The following is a 17374-nucleotide window of genomic DNA, read 5'->3' on the forward strand; positions in this document are numbered from 1 at the left end:
GCATGATTGCAGACGTCCATTGGAGTCTACTGTACCTTCTCTAACGATATGTATACTGAATATACTTTAGACTTATCCTTAAAATGTTTTCTGAATGGTGTTTGTGCATAACTTGAGTTGCAACTTTGGACTGGTGGTTTGGGCTGATACTGCTCTGTGTTGGGCTGAATTTGGGCTTATACTTGGACAGGTTTGGGACGGGTCTCAAAATCTGGCAGCACTGAAACCAGCCCCTTGTAGACGGCAGAAGTATCACAGCGGAGAGCGAAACTCAAACCCGGGCACCTCCACGCGTTGCTGACCGCTATGGGTCAGCTCTTCAAGCCCTTCCGCTGCTGTAACTCATCCACTACCAGCAGGTATGTAAAAACACAACTCCACATACAACCACAACATACAACTTCTGTGCTGAAATACGGTTACTGTCCACATCAGACACTCTTGTGGGGACAGGAACAATAAAACAGAGTACAATTAAGAAATGAAGTCTCACACTGCATAGGAAGAACCACTCAACTGTTCACACTGCTTGCCCGTCAGAAAGATCCCACACTGACACACTGCCACATAAACATACCAGCAGCAATGTAGGACAATAAATGGACTAGCCCAAAGTGGAGTGCACAGTGCTGGAACACCATGGAGCAAGCCACATAGCATGTGTACATCACTTGCAAGAGGAGGAACATATCACACTACCCTTAGGCCCACAAATCATACAAGGGTGGCACAGTGATTGCAATTAAACCAAAGTGACCTCTGGGCAACATCTCTGGGATACAGCAATGCAAGCTATACATAGGCACAGGAATGATAGGAAGTGTCAAAACCCATACAGCGACCAGCCCCACATCTGTGTCAAAGTACTTGACATGTGTATGCCACCAGCACAACACACATGGCTCATTGTCACACTCCCTGACTGGCAAACCAAAGTAGGGCATTCACACATACCCCTCATTTACCCATCTCACACCTGCAACACTCAACACCTGTGAGAAACACACATAAAGGTGCAAATAAGGTCCTGTGAGTTTACAGACAACCAATCACACACCCTGGTGTGCATCTACAAATGTCAGACTCACACTTAGGGATGTCTGAACCAATGCTGACCGAAAAACAATAGCCAAACACAAATCCCACAAACAACATCCACAGAAGTCCAACAAGCCCAGCCATGTGCAGCCAAACAGTGGAAAGGCAATGTGACCCTATACAGAACAGAAATACAGAACATTGTCACTCTAGACCAATGCACAGACACCATACCCCAACATAAACAAGAATTGCATCATCAAATGCCAATCATGAACATCAACTGGGATCAATGGGACAAATCAGCCAACACAGACATAGACACAACACCAGTCATCAAGTGAACATGGTGTCATAGTGTACCTTAAGCATGCACATGCATAATCCAGACAAGTGATAGGAGGACAAACCACTATTGTGCAATAAAACAAGCTCATGAACAGGAATCCACATTGCTGCATGTGACATATACTGAAGAAATGCACACTACTCATGCAACACACATCTGAATGTATTACAATGCACAAACTACTCACACACAATGTCATGCAAGTAGAACATCACACACACATTGCACCTGTCAGTAGGGAGCCAACTCAGGCCAAACACTGCATCCATCTACAACAAAAATACAACAGATGCACCTACCAATCCATCACATAGCAAACTCAGCTGGGCATCAGGGCAATGCACACCAGGCAAGTACAAGCCAACATACACTGACAGCACTGCATGCACACCAAGGAGTGTGTGCACACCAACCAAACCAGTATTTGAGTGCCCCACCATGAACTCCCACAACACAAATCATCACAGCACACAGATAACATGATACCATCACTCTCAGGAAGGGTAGCAGTACCTCAGCAAACACACATACAACTTAGTCATCACCCACAGATGCACAACTCAGAGAAACCCAGATGCAAAAACATGACTAGAGGACTGTGCTGCTCAAACGTATGCACTGCACATGAGCAACCATGAGTGCAAACTAGTAGAAGAAAATGACACATAACTAATTGTGAAACTGTCCTGAGTGGCACATTGGTACTGGACACAGATCATACTCCCACAGTATAGTGTGACACAATGAAGTGGTGAGGGGGCTCACACACTGGCAAGGCATGAGGTGGAAGACATGAGATTGAAGTGGTGTGTACATCAGTAGTGGACAGGTGAGGAGTGTACCTTCCACAAACACATAGAGGAGTAACTCACAATGTGAAGGCATCAGAAGCACCTTTAGGGAATGGTATGACTCCTCATACCCCATTCCATACTGGAGCACTACATGTGTCAAGTGACAACAATGCATGAGAAAACTCACAAATAATGTCAGTGTGGCTGAACACCTCAGCACAGTGAGCACAAACTTAAACAAGACACATGGCTGATCAACAAAACACAACACAGACTTTGCAGTGACACACTCTGCATACTCACAACTAACAGCCACAACAAGTAGGTGTCCCCCAGGAGTGCAAGGACACACCGACACACTGCACAGTGCTCAACCTACAACTCCTACATGCGCCCACAATCTGAAGCACATGTCTGACAATGTAAACAGACAGGCACACATTACCTGGATCATGCATGTGTGAAGTTGGCATGTGCAGGGGCACATACACATCAACACTACTGAGAATGGCAGGCCAATCACGCTTTATGACTACTCAAGTGCACACATTCAAATGTACACATGTGACTATGAAGACAGGCCCGCACAAGATGACTACACATCAACACTGCTGTGCAGACATCGAGAAAGAGCCCACAGAAATGCCGGACCCTGCCCACCCTGCAAGTAATCCTGTGGATAGCATTCACCTCTGTTCTGGTATTGCATCCTAACATGACATGTGTACAATTTAGAAAACCTGAGCACAGAATGATTGGGAGAAGAGTAGATCATCACAAACAACCATCATTGCACCCTCAAGCCTCAGACTGAAGAAGAACAAGAGCGCCTGTTACTTCTGGAAACCTCTGTAAAAGTAAAACAAGCAAGTGGTAATGTTAAAGTGGCATACAGAACATGTGTCACATGATCCGATACCCATACCTAAAACCTTTTATTTAGCAAGGACATTAGCAAAGCAGACAACAGGAGCAACAGTTTTTAGTGCATAATACCCAGATTGGCAGCAAAAGTACAAAACAGCAAGGCCATTGGCCAATACAAACTCAAAGTATGCACATGAGTGCATGAGAAACAGCACAGGGAATGGGCATCAAAAGTGCCAAACAGCAAGGCCATTGGCCATTCCATAGTTCTGGTCCGCACATGTGTGCATGAGAAACTGCACAGGGAATGGGCATCAAAAGTGACAAACAGCACGGCCATTGGCCAGTCCATAGTTCGGGTCCGCACATGTGTGCATGAGAAACTGCCCAGGGAATGGGCATCAAAAGTGACAAACAGCAAGGCCATTGGCCAGTACAAATCAAAGTATGCACATGTGTGCATGAGAAACTGCACAGGGAATGGGTAACCCCGTCCACTGCCATGGAAATCACCCCAGCTCAGGCTACAAATGGGCAGTTCAGGCACCGCTATGGGAGAAATGGTGTGGGGAGGGGGACTTTGCTTCAACCTTGGCTTTCAGTTAAACCTGGAGGTGGCTGATTGTTAGGGCCAGTTGAAGGACTGGACCTGGGAGAGAGAGAACCAGCTGAGGTAGTGGCATCAGTGGCTGTGGGAGCCTGAGGGCTGCTTGGACCCAGTGGTGTGGTGGCACGAGGAGGTGGAGACATGCTGTGTGGAGGCACAGTGTGTGAGGGTAAATGTTGAGGGCTGGGTCGATAGCTTGGGGATTCGATAGCCCACAAGTGTCTTGGCCGGAGTGGGAAGTGGGGTGCCTTTTCCCCTGCATCCCCTGTTGTCCAGGTAAACCCCGCACTTTACTCTCCTGTCCCAGCTTCACAGGGTTGTGGGTGGTAGCTGATGTTGTGGGTGAAGCTGCCTCAGAGAAGTGTTTGTGCTTAGTTGTTGCAGGCACCAGGTTCACAGCAGACAGGGCTACTGTTTGTTTGTCTTTGGGAGCAGGTGTGGGGATGGGAGTACCCTTGGATGGGGGTGATTTTGATGAATGTGATGTTGAGGCCTGCTTCTTGGCCTGATGCCCATGAGTGTCACGTGACGGGCTTTTGCTTTTGTGCCCCTGTGTGCCTGTTTTGTGTTGTGGGGATGGTGTCTGTGGTCTGGTCTGCTTGGAGTGTTGCTGTTGTGTGCTGCGTGTGGAAGACTTGGTGCCTGAGGGCTGTGGCGTGTTGGCACACTCATCAGGTGGTACCACTGGCAGGGTGGTTGCTAAAGGGACAGGAGCTGGACTGGGAGCCTGTGACTGCTGAATGGCTGCAGTCACTGTGGGGGACAAAGACTGGACAGTTCGGTGTAGGCCACCCACGTCAGAATGAATCTCCTCCATGAAGGCAACTATCAGTGCGAACTTCTTGTCATGATCCTGGCAGGCATTCAGGAGAGCAGTTTGACCCACATATAGCTGGCGCAAAAGATCCACCACCTCCACACTGAGGGCAACAGAGGAGACAGGGGCAGGGGCACCTGTGCCTGGGGGGGAGGAGATTCTACCCCCTTCCTAGGGCTGCAGGCACAGACAGCACTTCTGGTAGCAACCGGGAGGGTGGGCACTGGACGATGTGTGGTGAAGAAGAAGCAGTATTCAAACTTCCTGTGCCTGCCATCATCAAGGATTCACCGCTGGAGTCTGATGATGTGGAGGTTGGTGTTTCCGGGTGTGATTCATCTAGGTCACTCCTGTCCCCCTCCGAGGCGCTGGTCACATCAGTGTCAGTGAGCTCATGTGTAGCAGTCGTGCCAGAAGCTTCTCCACTGGTGCCGGTCCCATGTCCTTCCGTGCCCTCCATAGATGCTGCAAGAGACAGGGACATAGGTTCAGTATAGTGCCATACTTACAAACATCGTATGCAGCACAAAACTTGAAAATGATACTCCCATGTTGCCCTCCTCCATGTACAGTCAGCAAGTGCAACCTTTATGCAATTATTAGAAGATGCATGGAAACATGCATAGTTGACAGTAATGCCCCATGTGACGTTGACACAGCCAAATAGCTGCCCTGTCCCTCCCTGTAACCTAACATACTATTCTCTGTAGGCATACATACGTGCCTGTAGGTGAGATAGATATACATCTAAACATGTTGTCTCTGTCACGTATGGAGTCACTTTAAGGGAACACCACAGATACAGACTCCCAAATGTCCTTTTGGAATGGCCACAAGCTCCTCCTATCCACCATGTTGTGCTTTGAAGCACAACTACAGTTGCACATTGGAGTCTTCTGTGTAGTTGTCAGAAATGTTATGTTGTGCACAGCACACGTCTCTAAATTCACACTAACATGATGATCACTGCTGTTCACTGCCAGGTGATGTCTATGACACTCATACTGCAGCATATGTAACAAGGCCGCATCTAATCTGTCAATGACAAAGGTCATTGTTTTAAACACATGATAAACCACATGTTGTGGAAATGCATAACAGCTGCACTCAACACAGAGGCCACTTAGAAGCCATTGCATCCCACTAGAGACATCACAGAGCTGCCCACTGGCTCAGGGTTGGGATTCATGCAGTCAGTGACACCCAAAGTCACACTTTGCTGAATACTCACCCCCAAAATGCTGCTGATGGGCCCTCAAGCGTCCATCCAGCTCTGGCTGTGTCACTGCCAAGATGCGGGCCATTAGTGGTGTCATGCTCCTGCGCGCCAACCTGCCACTCCGAGGGAGCACCCCCAGCGTCATCTCTGCCACGTTTTTACTCATCCGACAGATGTCATCCCACCTCTTGTAACCGTGTGTGTGCCGTAGATTGGAGACACCCGGAGCCCCCACCTTGCTTGCAATGGCCCTCCATGTTGCCTTACGCTGGTGGACCTTAAGCTGCAGGCATGGGAGACAAGAAGAGGAAGTTTCAGTGACACTATGTTATGTCCCACTGTGTGTCAGTACAGGATCATGACAAACATAGCACACCAATACATAAATGTTGTGCAGAGGCCATACAGCATGACACATAGTACACTTGCATCAAATAATCTCATAGAAATGTATACATGTATGATGATGGACACAGTACCTGGCAATCTCATACACATGCAGAGTGCCAGCACAGAAACCAATGTGAAGAAGACCCTCCTCTGTGATGCAGTATGTGAGTGAGTAATACACACAATGCATTTGAAACGATATGTCGGGGCAGACTCACTGTGTCCAACACTATACACCCCTCAATGTCCTTGGCCAGTGAATGGCTACCTGTGTCATGGAGGACACATTTAGGGCCATAATCTTACATTCTCACACTCTTTTCACAAGGTGTAGTCCTGCCTTGTGCAATCCCCAGGCCTAAGATAGCTCATGAGAAATAGGGGGGCGGACAACACATATGTTTCAGTCAGTCCATTTACTGATGGGGCCTTTCAAAATTGGACAGTTTCTGTGCAGGCCAGTGGGACTCACACTGAGGTTAAACGTGGGCCATCAGAAATATCACATGCATGTACAAAATGAGAGGGGAAACAGTGCCTACACATGCGAGACAGAACGCATAAAGAAAACAATAGAAGGAAGACATCTCTAAATTACATTTATTGGATATGTCAGAGCAGAGGTGAATTACCACCAAGAGTGTTACACTCAGGCATTTTACTCTTGTGCATAATGCACACATATCCATAGGGGCAAATTGAAAACTGTACACAAATTCTTCAGTACCCTCTGGACAAAATACATTTGTAATGTCACAAATGAGCATGTGAAAACCTCGAGCTGACTCGAGAATTAGTGATACATACGGCCCAAGCAAACAATCAAGTCCGCTACATCTAGCTGATAAGACCGCAAGTTGAGAATGTTTTCTAGCAAACGTTATATCACTCCCCAAGCCTGCCATCAATATATGGCGCATGGTTTCCTCTTCACTTCCCCACATCGGTTTCCTGACGGAAACATGGATTAAGCCATCATCCAACCCAGCAATTGCACTTGCACTACCCGATGACTATCACATTCAAAAACTGGATAGACCATGTAGGGCGGGGGGGGGTAGCTATCATCTACAAAGATCCCATAAAAGCTACAGTACTAGATCACCTAATCAAAGAAAAGATTGAAATTCTGGTGTTTAGAATAGACCTACATGCTCAATTAAGCTGGAAAGGAGCCCTGGTATATCGCCCTCCAGGACCATTCCTCAATGCCATCACCATACTTATGGAACGGATTTCCCCTTATGTTATTTCCTCTAACAATGTTTTGCTTCTCGGTGATCTGAATGTTCATAGCAAAAACCCTAATGACCCTGATGCCGCCTCACTTCTGACAGAGCTATCCGCGCTTGAGCTGACCAAAATCAATTATGAACCTTCACACATAGCAGGACACACGCTAGACTTAATCCTTTCAAACTCACCCAACATTGTTTGCGGAACAACTTGCCCCCTAATATGGTCAGACCACTCAAAAATCTACTTCAGAATCGTGGGATCTATAGAGCACAAAACCCCCAAAACACAAATTACGAGGAGCTACAGACAGTGGCACAAATTGACGCCCACTCTCTTTAGAGACACTTTTGTCCCACCACAGCATTCCAACTCCTATACGGTAGAAAACCGTCCAACAGTCTTTCAGTCAAGCGTGAAGACCACTATAGACAAGTTGGTACCCCTGAAAATTACTCCCGCAGTCCCTAAACGCCCTCCGTCCCCTTGGCACACCCCCAATCTCCAAACTGAAAAAAGTCATTGTAAGAAACTAGAGAGACAGTGGCGACGCACTCATGACCCCCAAGATAGAGAATGATGTAAATCCACCCCCCAAATACCACAGCAGTTTGAAAACTGCACGCAGAATGTATATAGCAAATCAACTTCATCAGGCAGATATCATTCCCAAAGCTTTATTCCAGGTCCTCAAAGCATTTACTAATCCAAAAGCGTGCAACTCGGAAGAGGCGCCATCTCAGATGCGCTGCGACAACATAGCTGAACATTTCACACTAAAAAAAGATAATATCTACAACAAGATAACAGCGAACAAGTGCTCCAGTTTAAGCCACATATCTGACCCCCCCTTTGTCTCGGCTAGCAATAATAAACTTGAAGAATTCCCTACACTTTCTCCAGGGGAAACTGAATCTTTAATAAAAATAATCAAATCTGGCTCACCTCTAGACCTGATTCCCGCCAAGATCTCAGGCTCACTAGCAAATCAGCTTGCTACTCCCATTTGTTCCAAGGCAGGCTCCCCAAGTAATGGAGGGCAGCAAAGATAATGCCCATTAGAAAAAATGCCAAACTACCCCCTGATGATATCACTAATTATTGCCCCATCTCACTCCTCCCGCTACAAAGCAAGCTACTAGAAAAGCACGTATATAAACACTTGTCCAAATACATAGAATCCTCTAACTGCCTAGACCACTCACAGTCAGGATTCCGACCTAGACACAGCATGGAATCGGCGCTGGTGACAGTCACAGACAACATCCGAATGCTTGCAGACAATGGTCAGGCAGTACTTCTTATACTGCTGGACCTGTCTGCAGCTTTTGATACCATCTCCCATCAGATCCTGCTGGATAGACTCAGGGCTCAAGGGATCCAGGGGAAGGCACTAAAATGGTTGACGGATTCTTTGGCGGAGAGAACTCAAACCATCAACTTTGGTCCTTTCAGATCACAAACCACAAATGTTTCTAAGGGCGTACCACAGGGCTCATGTTTGAGCCCCACGTAATTTAACATTTATATTACACCACTTGCATCTCTACTAAGAAACCTAGGGTTCATATCAATTTCCTATGCCGACGACACACAACTGCTTCTCTCTTTTGACAAGAATAACACAAATATTCAGGACACCTTCTCTGAGGGCATGAAAACCATCACTGAATGGATGAGTAACAACTTTCTTCAGTTAAATGCTGAGAAAACAGAGATTATGTTATTCAAAGAAGCAGTAACTAGGTGGTCACCTAACTGATGCCCAGGAGAACTGGGCCCGGCCATGTCCCCAAAACAAGTGGTAAAGAACCTAGGGGTCCAAATCGACCAGAAGCTGAGCTTGGAAGAGCATGCCAAATCAACCACCAGGGCCTGTTACAATGCACTCTGTCTTCTTCGCAAAGTTTTCCCCCTATTCCCATTGTCTACACGAAAAACCCTGATACAAGCACTGGTCTTAAACCTTCTGGACTACTGCAATGCTCTGTTAATCTCAGCCAAGTAATCTTCCTTAAACAGACTGCAGGTAGTCCAGCATACGGCAGCCTGCTTAGTGACCAATGCCCCCCCAGAACAGCTTCACTTCCCCTACTCAGGAAACTGTATTGGCTACCGATTCGCAAAAGAATAAACTTCAAGATTTGTTGCATAGTATTCAAAGCCCTGAACAACATGGGACCAAGATACATGTCAGACAAGCTGGTCAGATTGTTAAATATTACAGGGATCTGTTAGCATGAGCTGAAAGCCATTTTGTACTTGGCAGCCATTTTAGTTAGCTATGTGCTAGCCATGTGCTAGCCATTTGCTTTCTCCCTCTTCCAGAACCTCGCACATGCTCAGAGGGAGATGTAGCTGCCAGAATGCACCTGCTCCTAGTATAGAACTGTCAGGTTGTTCAAACTGATGTCAGCAACTCATTACTCCTCCTACTTGTTGACTGTGCATTTTCTGTGTGACCATCTATGTGTGTAACTCTTCTCCTGTGTACTTGTACCGCCTTCCTTTTAGCCCCTGTGTGGGTATATAAGGCCCCTGTTCTCTGTACTCCTTAGCATGCCTCCTACAGTGACTTGAGGGTACTGTGTGACGCAATTTCCCTCATCTGAGGTTTAATAAATGCATTGTTTTTATATTACAGCTTCTGTGCCAATCTCTTCTTTGTTGGTTTAAAAGGACCAGGTGTATCAGTGAAAGCCCTGATAGAATAAATCTACACGAAAAACGTTTTCCTGAGCAGTTAACCAATGTTACTTTGTCCTTTCCTTGAATAATTATTTATGTTCTAGCCCTCATAAAGGAAAATGGAAAGTCTAGTGAAATTTTTTTTATTAGATATGTGCTGTTGGCTATACTGAAATTGAAATGGATGGTCACTGAAATGCATAGGAGCCTTGAAAATGTTTTTACTAGATGGTTCTAGGATTTGCTTAGGACTAGAAAGTTAATAATTCTGTTTGTGAGAATAGTCAATACTCTCTCCTGCTATCTATATGACCCAATGCTCTGTTCCCTTTGTACTCCTGCTTATACCTTATATATTAGCCCGCTTAACAATATTTAGAATGAGAAATGCCCACCTAGCAATTGATGAATTTATGAAAATTAATGTGCAAAATATTTTCTGTGTTCCTACTGGATCATAGGAATGTCTTTAGCTCATGCTAAAAGTACCATCTGTTAAAGATTGCAGGGATCTGTTAGCATGAGCTGAAAGCCATTTTGTACTTGGCAGCCATTTTAGTTAGCTATGTGCTAGCCATTTGCTTTCTCTCTCTTCCAGAACCTCGCCCATGCTCAGAGGGACCTGTAGCTGCCAGAATGCACCTGCTCCTAGTATAGAACTGTCAGACTGTTCTAGCCGATGTCAGCAACTCATTACTCCTCCTACTTGTTGACTGTGCATTTTCTCTATGTGTGTAACTCTTCTCATGTGTACTTGTACTGCCTTCTTTTGAGCCCCTGTGTGAGTATATAAGGCCCATGTTCTCTGTACTCCTTAGAATGCCTCCTACAGTGACTTGAGGGTACTGTGTGACGCAATCTCCCTCATCTGAGGTTTAATAAATGCATTGTTTTTATATTACAGCTTCTGTGCCAATCTCTTCTTTGTTGGTTTAAAAGGACCAGGTGTATCAGTGAAACCCCTGAGAAGGTTTTGATTTCTTCAAGATATACTCCCTCTAGGACCCTCCGCTCAGGGTCCAAAGATCTCCTCCGCATTCCTGATAAAACAAGCAAGACTAGGGGGTAAATCCTTTTTGTATCTAGCTCCATCTGTATGGAACCAACTGCCTATCCACCTACGTCTCTGTACCAACTACCTATCCTTCAGGAAGCAGCTAATAACCTCACTGTTCTGATCTTTCCCGCTTGGTTGCCTCAAGATGTTACAGAGCAGAGATACCCCAGTTGGGGTGATTCATGCGCTCCATAAATGATATAAATAAATAAATGGACTATGACATCACATAGCACAGGCAATGTTTTTCAGACTTCGACTGTCCAAACCAGCTGTGTAACTGTATGGCTGCAAAATCACTGCATGTCCCTCCCATCCTTCAATGCAGCCATGGATAAGTGGAAATATGGCTACACACCCCATTGACATGAAGTCAGCATGCTAGGCAGTGTATCACACATTTACATTACCCAATCTCAGACGAACGTTTGTATTTTGTATTGCTGAAGGAGGGCTGTAGAAATGTCCATGTTGCCATCCTCCCCAAATAGTCAAGTGCAATTCTTACTAGGCCATGTATGGAGCATGGTATATGAAAAATGCGGATGCATGCACATTAACTTGCACTCACAGGCACATACTGCCGCAGAGCAACATCATATGAGCACTCTGAGCACTCTCAAACTTTGACTCTAAAACACTTACCAGTACATCTGGAACACCATATAGCCTCCCATACTGTGAAAGGACCTCGTCCACCAGGAACTCAAGCTCCTCTGTGGCGAAGGGACGGGCCCTGATGTTCTCAGTTCTCGCCATCACTGGGTCCAGGAGACAGGAAGAATGGCAGGCGGCAGTGTCTGAATGCAATCGAAATGTGTGGCTCTCTCACAGACATATATAGGCCCCTGGGGTTTTTTCAGTGGTACTCAGCTGCTGCAATTGGTCTGCCTGGTTAGCATTTTTCAATTGTAACCAATAACCGGGACCGCGGTGGCAGAGCACTCCTACTGCGAGTTTTAAAATTGAATTGCACTACCGCGATCGCGGTTCCCATTGGCTGCAATGGCATTGGCACAGGCGGTGTCACACCCCAGGGGCCAGGCGGTCGCTACCTCAATCCTGCATCTTTCAATTGTACCCAATGACCGGGCACGCGGTAACAGAGCACGCCTACCGCGGTTTTCAAACATGCAATGCACTACAGCGATTGCGGTTCCCATTGGCTGCAATTGCATGGGCATTGGCGGTGGCACACCGCTGGGCCCAGGCTGTCGTTACCGCAATCCTGCATCTTTCAATTGTACCCAATGACTGGGCCCTTGGTAGCGGAGCACGCCTACCGTGGTTTTCAAATGTGTAATGCACTACCGCGATTGTGGTTCCCATTGGCTGCAATTGCATGGGCATTGGCGGTGGCACGCCGCGGGGCCCAGGCTGTTGTTACCGCAATCCTGCATCTTTCAATTGAACCCAATGACCGGGCCCGCGGTAGCAGACCATGCATACAGCACCTATGGACACATTATGCTCTAGCAATGGCAATACCCAATTTTCATCATTGAACCCTCGACCTTCACAATGTTATACAGCACATGTTTGCAAAATTGAATGCTAGTATGACATGCAAGTCACTGATGTCTACACATGCCATGCCAGTGCACATGATTACATGGTTTGGCATGTACTTACTCACATTTCACCTATGATATTTGTGTGCATGTACACCGATTTGGTGTGCAATGGAGTCTCATCTTTGTACACTTTTCATTGTGTGTGATGGCTAATCAACACACAGTAATGATGGCCTGACCACATGATGTGCCTATTTCACTGTGTACATTGCTGTGTTCATCTTCGTAGTTGATCAGCTTCCACACACTGTGCTTATTGTGTAGAATGACAATTACATAAGTCATTGTGTGACTTATGTAAGAATGTGTGGCAGGGACAGGAGCTATGTAGTAGTCTGCAGTGTTGCTGTTTCCAACATGTGCTGTGTCACCTACACTCAGGACTGGTGACACAAGATGTATGAGTGTACCATTTACCATTCACATAGTCAGAATCTGTTTTGGAGGTAGTCAGTATGTACATACTGACCACATGTACAACTACATGTGATCAAGGTGTCTCTGCATGTGACTTGTGCATTAAGCTGTTGTTACAGTCCAGTCATTGTTGGCGCTGCATCAGTATAGATGTAAGATGTCTAACACATCTCATGGGGGAATTAAATTGACATGTGTCCCCTTTCATATTATGTAGGAGACAACCTAATGTGCATCATCTGTTCCCAGTGCTGGTGAACATGGAGGATGAGGACATCATAAGGAAATTCCATCTGGATCGCTTTACCCTTCAAGACCTATGTGGTCAGTTGGTGCCCCATCTAAGGCCTCACAGAACCTAAGCGACTGCTTTGACGCCAACAGTGAAGGTGATGGCGGCCCTGCATTTCTTTGCAACTGGTTCGTTTCAGTACACAATGGCCATCGCTGGTGGGATATCTCAACCTATGTTCATCATGGTGCTACGTGATGTCCTGTCGGCAATGATGACATACAAGGACCGCTACATCCACTTCCCAAAGAGACCTGAAATGGCAGATGTGAAGGGTGATTTCAATGATCTCGGACACATACCTAATGTTGTTGGTGCCATTGACTGCACACATGTTGGCCTGGTTCCACCACAGGCACATGAGCACATCTACTGGAACAGGAAACATTTCCATTCCATAAATTTGCAAGTGGTATGCCAAGCGGATATGATTATCTCCCATGTCTGTGCCAAATTCTCTGGGTTTGCACATGACTCCTACATATTGCGTAACAGCATCATCCCACAATTGATGGCAAATCTGCTTCCGGAGCGTGCGTGGCTTGTTGGTGAGTACGCAGTGTCAAGTAGTGTGCTGTATGTGTCACATGCTGTCCTGAGCTACTGTTTATATTACTAAATTGCTCTCTGATTCTCACACCTAGGTGACTCTGCATATCCCAACGGCCTTGGTTGCTGAGCCTACTGAGGAATCCAAGGACCCCGGGTGAAGTCCGCTACAATGATGCACATGGGAGGACACGGCTGTGGTGGTGCATATTTTTGGGCATCTGAAGTCTAGATTCCGGTGTCTGGACAAGAGAGCAGGTGCACTACTCTACTCTCCCATAAAGGTGTGTCAGATCATAGTTGCATGCTGCGTGCTCCACAACCTGGCCTTGCGCAAAGAGATCCCCCTGCTCCTGGATGATGATGAGCAGCAGATGCCCCCCCTGCAAACCCACACATGCCCAGTGACAAAGATAGTGGCGAAGAGGAAGGGGTTGACCTGTGTCCACAGCTCATCGACAACTACTTCCCTTGAATGTGAGTGACATTGTACAACAGTGACATTGTTGTATTTGATGGTAGTGGCAAGGCATAGAAGACCTTTTTGACTGCTGGCTGTTGTTGGCTCTGTGCTAATGGCTGATGTGTATGGCACAGGTTTTTTTTATCCAGGTACCTTATGTCTATGTTGATGTTGTTGCTTATTGTTATGTGTGCTGGCTTGCGTACCTTGAAGACTAGTGGTGTGTTCTACCTGTAATGGCCTCCCCTGACAAGTAAATGTCATTTTCTTGTATCTTTCTAGGTCCCTTCACCTTCTCAAATGCCTCGTCACGGTCAGAGCTTGTGGTACATTGGATTCTGAGTTGATATTGTACATACTGTGATAAACATGGAGCTGACACAAAGACATAGGTGTGTAAAGAGTGTTTATTTACAATAAGTATTTGTGACAGAGAAGTGAATATTTACAAAATGGTGCTAAGTGAATTCATGAGTTGTCAGTGATGGTAAATGAGACAAATAGAGTAGTCACCACATTGATGTAGTCACACAGTCCAACAGACTCCTGCCATCAAAATGGCAGTGGTCACACAGTCCAACAGACTCCAGCCATCAAATTGGCAATGTGGGAAAGGATAGTCAACAAAGCCAATGTCAAGGGGATCAGAGGTGCCATCATGGCTTGCTCGGCAATTAGCGTTTGGATCGTGCATGGCCGCGTGATCCTCCCCTGGTGTTTCTCGGACGGACCCTTGTGCGTTTGGCAGGGGGGCCTCTGCTGCGGGCTCAGTGGTGTCTAAGGAGTCATTTTGTTGTAGCTCACCCCTCTCTGTGGCTGCAGCTGAGGTGGTGGGAGTATCAGCATGCAGGCCACTGGAGGGGGGTTGAGCTGTCATTTGGGCCACATGTCTGTCCCTCAGAATCTGATCATTAAGAATATGAGCTACGATATATATGAGAGTTTCGCGTTCAATACCTTTTTACTCCATTTCTTAGCTTTATATTAGTCACTGACGTTATTCTCTTTGTTTTTTACCCACATGTCATCGTAATTATCAGCTTTGTTTATATTGAGTAGTAACTGATTATATTTATTATTAGATACTTAAAGTTCATGTATATTTACATTGGTTTCCAATTGGAAAATCATGATAGTCCGTAGAATACCACTCAGCTCACAGGAGTCATGTATAGTTCAACTAGCCGTTCCAATATGGCGCTGTTTGTTTTGGTATCTGGTTACTGGTTCTTCTGAAACAGTCCCCTTCTTGTGTTGTTTTTCGTATCCTTTCCGGATCGGTTACTTTTTAATGCAGGAAACGCGGTTATCCGCTTTTGTATCACTTTGGCGGTGCACTTGGTTCAGCTTCATGTGTTTCTTGCTACAGGTACGAAGATATCAGCAGTTCATTGTTGAGCTGGCCTTTGACAGGTTTATTTTTTGAGTTCTACAGCTTATTTGCATTATGTTTTGTTTTACAGTTCGCACGAATCTCGCTTCCTCTAGGTAAGCTTTAGGAACCTTCATATATTTACGCCAATTATTTCTATAGTTTTTGCATTTTCCACGCATTTTTGCGCTTTCACGTCATGTTGTTGTTTTCGCATGTAAAATACTCTTTTTATTACTTCCATATAGAGCATGTTTTAACTATATTAAGGTAAGCTTAGTTCTCTTACTCACTGCATCGTACACCCTCTTATCACAGTGTAGTAACGTTTATTTCATACTTTTGATCTCCACTAGCGTGCATCGCATAGACAATCATTACAGGTAATACCTAGTATATTTTCAAGTAACATCATCAGATTGTGATTTTGAGCCACCGGACAGATAATTGTTTATGCATATGTTTGTTTTTGTTTCAGATTTTCCCCTGACGAAGGAACCAAAAGGTTCCGAAATGCATTGGGCATGCGCATATGTAATGATGTAAATCTGTGAAAGTTAATTGTATTGTTTGAAAATGAATGTTCATGAAAGACAAATGGACAGAATTTTTTTGCTATCATTCAAAATGTAAAAACTTTATTCAACAGTATCTTTTGAGATTATCACTTTTGTACGTATTCTGTATAAACATAATATACCGTGTTGTATCTTTGAGTAATAAAAGTACAACTTGTGAAACAGAAACTCATTCAGTGTCAGCTATAGACACTAGGTGAATAGTGCGCAGTTACACACAAGTTCTCACCTTGTTACTAACTCTGGTTCTCCCAGTAGGAGTGGACAAACTTCTACATAGCTGCAGCACCACAGTTTAAACGATTACATTTTGAAAAATAGAGATTACTACAGGAGTGCTCCCTTACCCCATTACTCCTGTCCCTCAGAACACCCACAAGCTGGCCCATGAGGTCCACAAGTTGGCCCATACGCGTGTCCATGGACCTCAGCAGCAGCTGGAGCTCACACACTTCTTCCACAACCTGGCCCAAGTGTCCCTGGGTATGCTCATATGCCCCAAGGACTCTGGGGCGATGTTGGCCAGAGCTTCGGTCCCAGTGTCCTCCTGGGATTGTTCCCCTGTTGCCCTCCCGCCTGCCCTGCTGACCCGGACCTGTGGCGTTGGCACTCGACGCACGCGCAAACTCTCCCTGGCTTCCTCTGATTGTGTGGTGGTGTGGTGGTGTGTGGTGGGAGTCTGCATCCGAGAGTTCATGTTCCGGGGGGGGGGGGGGAGGGAGACTGGCTCTGCAGGTTGGTGTTGTCTTCTGCAGCAGTTGCTTGTGGATCTCCTGTCGCATAGAGGTGAAATGGTCATTGAAGTGCACTCCACAAGCTTGGTGTTCAACGTTTGGTTGTTACATGTGATACACCACACACTTTACATAACAGTCACTTTGCATGGCTGCAAGATACTGAACACCATGACATGATGTTGGGGTACTTACATTACTTATCCATGGTGTGACATGTAAATAGAAACCATGTGCCATGTACAGATTGTGTGAATATAGGGACCTGTCATCATCTAATGACCACTTTAAGGTGCTGTCATATCCAACTTTGAGCTAGATTTTAGTATCTGG

This window comes from Triturus cristatus, chromosome 4_2, assembly GCF_964204655.1.
Source record: "Triturus cristatus chromosome 4_2, aTriCri1.1, whole genome shotgun sequence".
NCBI lineage: Eukaryota > Metazoa > Chordata > Amphibia > Caudata > Salamandridae > Triturus > Triturus cristatus.